The sequence below is a fragment of the Limulus polyphemus genome, unplaced genomic scaffold, assembly GCF_000517525.1.
Source record: "Limulus polyphemus unplaced genomic scaffold, Limulus_polyphemus-2.1.2 Scaffold1118, whole genome shotgun sequence".
In the NCBI taxonomy this organism is placed as follows: domain Eukaryota; kingdom Metazoa; phylum Arthropoda; class Merostomata; order Xiphosura; family Limulidae; genus Limulus; species Limulus polyphemus.
The window spans coordinates 186,241-194,707 of NW_013666728.1; positions in this window are offsets into that span (position 1 = coordinate 186,241).

Here is an 8,467-nt window from a genome sequence, read left to right on the forward strand (position 1 = left end):
TACCGTTTATATTTATTTGTTTATTTTGCCTTACGTTCACTTAATTTGCTTTATTCATCATATTAGTGTAACTAATTTACTTTCAAACGTTCAAAACAAACTACACAGTATTACACCATGGTTTTTAGTTATACTTCCCTAATGAAAGCTCGTACACTGCCGTTTTTTGTTCATTGTCGTTTTTCAACATTTAAAAAAATATATTTAAGTTGTTAATTAATTACTGATTCCGTAGTTGTGAATGCTTTTTCAAAACCGCTTGAAAGTTGTTCAGCGGTAAGACTTGCAGCTTACAACGCTACAATTCTGGTTTTGATAGCTGCGTTGGGCTGATCACAGATAGTTCATTGCGTAACTTTGTGCTTAATAACAAACAAAGAAAAAACAAACACCCCTCAAGAAACAATAATAAAGTTTAAAAAATTGAAGGCAATCAAGAAGTTTGATTTTCTAGTCCAGATTTTCAAAAATTAACCAGCAAACAATATGGATACGTGAAAGAAAGAGGCGAGATAACTGACAACCAGGCAACAGTAAAAATTAAAAAAAGAAAAGACAAGCTTGGGTTCCTCCATTTCTATGTTTTATAAACTATTGTTATTGGTATACTAAATATATGTGACTTAATACGACCTATACTAAAGATGGCGCCTTCGGCATAGACAGAAATTTTATAGAGCAGGGTTATATTAGTATTGTTTGTTTGTAATTAAGCACAAAGCTACACAATGGGCTATCTGTGCTCTGTCCACCACGAGTATCTAAACCTGGATTCTAGTGTTGTAAGTCCGCAGACATACTGCTGTGCCACTGGGGGGCGTTATATTAGTAAGTTCATCATTATGTTGAATATATTTATCATTTACTAAAGAATTTATTAAATAATAATCAAATCGTGGTGAAGGTATATAGTATTTATGATAACACCGTCTTCAGCATATTTAGATGGATGACTGGGATTTTTATTCGGTCTTGTTTAGTTTGTTCTTCTCTTGTGGGACTGGTAGGTTTGTGAAAAGTCACGCTTCGTCACGAACGTAGGCGTGTAATAAACCTGTCTGATCTAGAAACCCATAAATGGTTCTAGAAGCATCCCGTCATCAACTTAGGTTATCTGATAAAAATAAGAAGTATGGTAACTAATCAAACTGAACAGTGAACAGTAATATATATATATATATATCAAGTATTAGTCCTAACAATAAATAAGTTGATAAACAACCTGGTTCAGGTGTAGATAGAAACACTACTTTTTGTTGTCGAGAGTACTATCTACGTACTCGTCGAACCCATTACGTAAAAAAGAAAATTACTGATAGTGAATAATATTTCTAGCTTTCGTTAACATTTCTGATCAATTCTAATATCAGACGTAATTGCAATTCTTAATAAAGATACACTTACTTATTTTTAATTAACATAATGACAACAACGCAATATAGAATATTAGATTACTATTTAACTTTAAACAAGCGGTTTTAGCCATTACATTTATATCTCGATATTTTGAAATTAAAAAGTTGAAATTGAAGTATTAAATGAAATATATTTGGGGTAAAAAAAAAAAAACTAACATGCGTTATTCCTGATCTTCTTAACACTTATTTTGATATAATTGTATACTTTTGTTGTAGTTTACAAATTATAGAGGGAGTCTCTTGACCCTCCACTAGTGAGAAATACATACAACGTACGTTTTTTGGTAGGTTTGTTTGTTTGTTTTGAATTTCGAGCAAAGAATTTTTGAATTTCGAGCGTTAGCCGTCCATGTTAACTTAAATTCGATAATGTTTGTAAGTAAAAAATTGTCCATGACAACTCTCACTATTATAAAGATTAAACAAAAAAATGTTTTAGTCTGCAATTAACATGAGCTTTGTGTTGTATGCAAGAATTTGTCGGTTGCTTGTGTGCTAAGAATTACAATTAAATTTGAGTAATTAAAAAAAAAACTACTATAGACGCTTCAAACCCGCTTCTGTACGTTTGTTATTGAACTGTAAAAGACCTGCCAAAGAGGTCCGGAATGGCCAGGTGGTTAGGGCACTCGACTCGCAATCTGAGGGTCGCGGGTTCGAATCCCCGTCCCAGCAAACATGCTTGTCCTTTCAGCCGTGGGGGTGTTATAATGTGACGATCAATCCCATTATTCGTTGGTAAAAGAGTAGCCCAAGAGTTGGTGGTGGGTGGTGATGACTAGCTGCCTTTACTCAGCTCTATCAGCTCAAAATTAGGGACGGCTATGATGTGCAGATAGTCGCTGTATGACTTTGCGCGAAGGTTCGGAAAAACCAAAACAGGTTTGGTTTCTTTGGAATTTCGCACAAAGCTACACGAGGGCTAAGTCAGCTAGCTATTCATCACCACCCACCACCAACTCTTGGGCTACTCTTTTACCAACTCTTTTTAGTAAGATTGACCGTCATATAATAACGCCTCCACTGCTGAAAGGTCGAGCATGTTTGGTGGGACGGAAGATTCGAACTACCTGGCCATGCCGAGCCTAAACCAAAACAGAACGATATCTAACAGCGAATAGAACAAGAAACGGTTTATAAAATGGGCTGTCTACTGTAATTTCGCCTCGTAGGGGGAAAGGATCACTAAGAAATCCAAATCGTGGTCCGAACCGTCATTAAACTCTCTTCCTGAGATAAATTTGTTGATGGAATAAATGTTGGTGCAAAAATTCAGTAGATGGCGGCACCGTCGATAGAGACAGTAAATTCATAAATTAGTGTATCTTAAATGGAATCTTTTCGAAATTCTATAAACATTGACAGACGACATGCAAAGTTTACAGTTATTGAAGGCTGTACTTCACAAATGTATAAAGTTATGAATATTTTGTTTAACGCTGTTTGTGTGTAGGCTCAAATAAAACTATAGTAATTAGTTCTGTAAAATAAAAAGTTTAAGCCAAAGCTGCGCTGAGTCCATCGCAGGGCTTTAACCACAAATTTTACCGTTATAAGTTATAACTGTTGAGGAGAAAGAACAAAATAAAAAAAGACTGAAATACTTTCGTTTTGATAAACTTTTTTTTTTTGCCAACAACATCTCGCAGCAAGATGGAATTCATGCCTAACCAAAGCATATCCATGCTTGTTGCAAACGTAATCACTAGTGGTATTATTACGCATAAGAAAATAACACGTTCCACGTGAAGCTAGTTTTCAAATATAATAATATAATAAAAGTAGTATCGACACTGTTTGTTATGAAGCGCAAATATACATAATGGGCTATCTGTGTTGTGCCTATCATGAGTATCGGATCCTGGTGTTTACCGTCATAAGCCTTCAGAGTGAGCCACTGGGTAGAGGGGCGGGGGGGGGGTATCGCCAGATTTTGTTTTTGCTCAAAGATATTTGAGGGCTATCTGTGCCAGAAATGATAGACTAGACTCACTAGAGGGAGGGCAGCTAGTCAACACCACTCGCCGCCAAATTTTAAGCTGCTATTTACTGACAGAAAGTGGACTCGATCTCACATTATAACGACTGAAAGTGCGAGCATTATCGGTGACACGATTCGACCTCGCGACCCGCATCTCTAAACACCAGGCCGTATTGAAAAAGATAATAAACCTTTGTTATTACACTTATAGGCAACATTACCCGATAAAAATGGCACTGGTAATAATGTCTATGAACGACAAAAATGGCATTGGTAATAATGTCTATGAACGATAAAAATGGCACTGGTAATAATGTCTATGAACGACAAAAATGGCACTGGTAATAATGTCTATGAACAATAAAAATGGCGCTGGTAATAATGTCTATGAACGACAAAAATGGCACTGGCAATAATGTCTATGAACGATAAAAATGGCACTGGTAATAATGTCTATGAACGATAAAAATGGCACTGGTAATAATGTCTGTGAAAACAAATGGCTAAAAATAATAATGAAAAGTGAGAAGCACACTTTTAGGTAAACATACAATTTTGTTGTTTTATTCTTTGTTGTTGTTTTTTTCCTTTAAGAAAGAAACTGTGTTATTACTGGCACCATTATTACTAGTATATATATATTTTTTTTACCGGATCCGTATTTAACAACATCATGCCACTCACGCACTATCAAAGCAAAAGAAAGCTATCGAAAGTGCTACTTGAGATACATCATCGTTAGAAATCTAGAAAATAAAAACCTGGTTACTTTTTAAACATTTACATGGCTAGAAAATAAAAGGAAGTTGCTTCGCTATTTCATCTTAGTTGTACAATGAATCACGTGCGGTATGTAACGTACTGGTAGTCTGAAAGTAAGATCAGTATTGCAACAGTTTTTGTAAACTATTTGTAAAGCACGCTGTGTTTCAAAATGAGTCTTATTCAGAAAACGGTTCGTACTTTCTTTGTTAGCACTTTAGAATTCGCTCTAAAATGGAAAAGCCGGATTGCCTATCTGGCATACAAATGATATATTCTTAATATGCCGTCTATTAAGCTTCTCTGACTTGATATTACATAGAAAGGTGCAGGGATTTTTCCCCTCGTATTCAACAATAACAGTTCCGTGATTAGAATTCCAAGGTGAAAAAAAAAAGACGAACAAATCTAATAAATATTTCCTTTCAATAAGTGAGAGTTTTATTAATTCAGCTATTGCGATTCAATTTCAGCGTTCTTGAAAGTAATATCCATGTATAAAATTCACATCCTGTTGAAATCCGTTTTATCATGTACGCATTCTTTACCACATTATTAGATAGAATTTTCATCATACTGTTACCAGCTGCTAAACGATAGGTGTAAGTGTAATGTGTCACGTGTTTAGTTTAAAGTACATTGTTGAGTTACCAACAATGTAGCTTAGTAGAAGTTTTCATGTTCAGTTTCAAGTACAGTGTTGAATTTTGTTAATTTGTATTTTGTCTTCTTGCACACAGTATTAATTTGTGTCTTGTCTTCCTACATACAGTGTTAATTTGTGTTTTGTCTTCCTACACAAAGTGTTAATTTGTTTTGTCTTCTTAAAATTTTTGTTTCCTGCACACAGTGTTAATTTGTTTTGTCTTCCTACACACAGTGTTGATTTGTGTTTTGTCTTCCTACATACAGTGTTGATTTGTTTGTCTTTCTGCACACAGTGTTAATTTGTGTTTTGTCTTCCTACATACAGTGTTGATTTGTTTTGTCTTTCTGCACACAGTGTTAATTTGTGTTTTGTTTTCCTACACACAGTGTTAATTTGTTTTGTTTTCCTGCGCACAGTGTTAATTTGTGTTTTGTCTTCTTGCACACAGTATTAATTTGTGTCTTGTCTTCCTACACACAGTGTTAATTTGTGTTTTGTCTTCCTACATACAGTGTTGGTTTGTTTTATTTTTCTGCACACAGTGTTAATTTGTGTTTTGTCTTTCTACACACAGTGTTAATTTGTTTTGTTTTCCTGCACACAGTGTTAATTTGTGTTTTGTCTTCCTACACCCAGTGTTAATTTGGGGTTTGTCTTCTTACATACAGTGTTACCATCTGTTCGTTTATAGGCTTAGTACAATGTTGTTATTTGTTGATTATAGTTCTAGTGTTTAGATTTTATTACAATTATAATTATTGTGAGTTGAATTGTAAGTACAAGCACAGAATTATCACTACTAAAGACAAAGTAAGAAATATTATAAACTGAGCGCTTTCGAAAGGTAGATTTTTCTTCATCGGGGTTAAACTAATGTTGGATTTAATTTAGTTTAGTTTTAGCATACATTCAGACATCAGTCTAAGACGAGGACTAATCCACTGGTCTCAGTGCTAACCACCTGGAGCCTGGTGCTGTGCAACGTTAGGATAGATGAATCTCTATATCAACGGTCAGATCTGAAAACTGTACCAGTTAGTTCCATACATACTGGGTAAGTTTACAGATCATCAAGTGGAGAGGCCACTTCCTCACAACCTGCTTCTAGAGGATGAAAACAACAGAGATATGCCAAGTTAAGAGGTTATGAATAGGGCTCGATGGTGAAAGAGTATTTTTATACTCTATTAGTCAGCATGCATCCTCTTCAAAAATGGCTGCCACATTTTAATAGACTACTTACTAGACTGTCATCATTCGCTTGCCTTGTTTGGGCAAACAGGGCAAGAAACAGGAGTTCTGAACAGCGAGTGGTAAATGTATTACTTACAAATAACAATACATTAAAAAAACAGCGTCCAGATGTGTACCCGAGGAAGTAAAGGAGATCGGCATTCAGAGGGGGAACTAGAAAAGTCCAGAAGTAGATAAAAAAGGGGGTGGGGAAATGAAGCCTAATCGAGTTGGAAACCAACGCATGCGTAAAAAAAGCGCACCAGATTCTACCAGTTTTACATTATGATAGGTTGAATAAAATGGCAAGGTGTGTCAGAGAAAGCATATACTGCCTTGAGAACCTCTATGAATTTTATTGTTATACTATTTCAAGATCCTAAGGAGTTCATTCATTCTGATTGGCTTTAACCTCGTACCACATGCTTACCCAAAAGGCTGAAACTGCCATTTCAATTCAACATGCTAGGAACGTCTGCTGTGATCATTATGACAATTCTCAGTGGAACAATAATAATCATCCATCTGGATAGTTCATCCAAAGTTATCCACATAAATCCAAATTCCCAATGCTTACATGAACGATAAGACATTATATCATCAGTACTCCTATGTATCTAGTGGTAGGAGGTTTCAATGTCAGATCCCTATCTGGGATTCAGGCGAAAACTCTAATGGCAAAGGTTTATAATCTGCTCTGTCCACAGGACAGCCAAAACCTTATACTGCTAAACTCGGGTGAAGCAACAAGAACCACTGAGGTGAAAGCGACTCCTATATAGATCTTTACTTTGCTAATATCCACCTGGATTGTCATCTTTAGATGTCATAATGTCTTCAATGATCGCCTTATGTGCGAAGACTGGAAGACAAAGTGGTACAAAACAATCTAGAAACTCACACAGGGATGAAAAGTTTTCAGACAGTGTCGTACCTTCAGTCATCTCTTCACCATGAAGCAAAGTCAAATCACCTGCTTCTGCAAAAGGACCACCCCATATTTGTGGAATAATGATACTAATAAAGTCTAAAAAGAACACAGTCAAGCCCAGATTGAATTCATGAGAATAAGGCATGACCCAGTGCAAGCAAAAGAGGCAAAAACTGTCTGGAATAAAGCGTGTGCTATTTACAGGCATTCACCTTCCAAAGCAAGTGGCATGAAATGGAATTAACTATGCAACAAGAACATATCCCAAAAGCACTTCATTCTGGAGCTCCGGCAAGTGTATGGATGTCGCGAAAACCAAAACACAGTAACATCAGTCATTTACGATGATGATGATACCCCATACCATACAGATGAAGTCCAAGGCAAGACCTTTATGTACAGATGCATTAACCAATGTAACAATGGTGGCGTGCAGAAAAGGCTCAAGCTACAGAAATTCCTATATAAGCTGCAATAACATGTGGATCTGAAAGACATATTTAACTTGGACAAGATACACAGAGTCATAGATACATCTGAATATGAAGCTCCAGGTCTGAATGTTTTAAGAATCCCCACTTTTAAATAGCTTACAAAAGACAACCTATTGAGACTCTTGTTGGAGTATCAATATAGTTGGGCAACAAGTAGCATCCATGAAATATGGATATATCTTTAGCGAACCATTATCCAAACCCATGAAGAATCACTCTCGTCTTAAAGACCATTGAATTATTGTAGTAAAAATATCATTGGCAAGATGTCAGGAAAGGTTGTAGCTAAAATATTTTCTTCTCAGACTGAATCACTAATACCATCGTTATTAGGTGGTTATTATAATGTAAAGAGAAACCTGGATCAAAGCTGCTGAATTCGCAGTTTATATAAAGGAATCTGGTCAGGACACCTTGGCAACAGCTTTAGATCTGGAAAATGCCTATTATTGTGTCTAGTTGTCTATTCCTTCTGACAAAATACCCAGAATGGGCTCAAGAGTATCAAATGTAGGATGGGTTGTAGCTGCACTAACTATCAGAAGATGCATCATGAAGCATTAAAACTGGTAATAAGAGTGTATCACAGTAAACACTACTCTGCCTTAAATATCACCATTCTCACAAAACCTTTTCAACATCTACATCAATGATCCAGCCCACCTTGACAACCCAACCAAATTCTGTGGGTTACATTGTGGTGTAAGAGAAATAAAAAACAAGATACAACCATCGCTTAGCAGGGTTACTAAAGCGTGCAATGACACAGGAATGGTCAGCAATCTTGCCAAAATCAGGGCTAACTTCTGTACAATCAACAATACACCAGTTGATGAGCACAAACCATCACCTGGGGTAACATTTGACAGACAATTCAGTTCACCAGTCACGTTAACATCATGATAACCAGAGCTAACTTCTGTACACCCAACAATACACAGTTGATGAGCACAAACCATCACCTGGGGTAACATTTGACAGACAATTCAGTTCACCAAC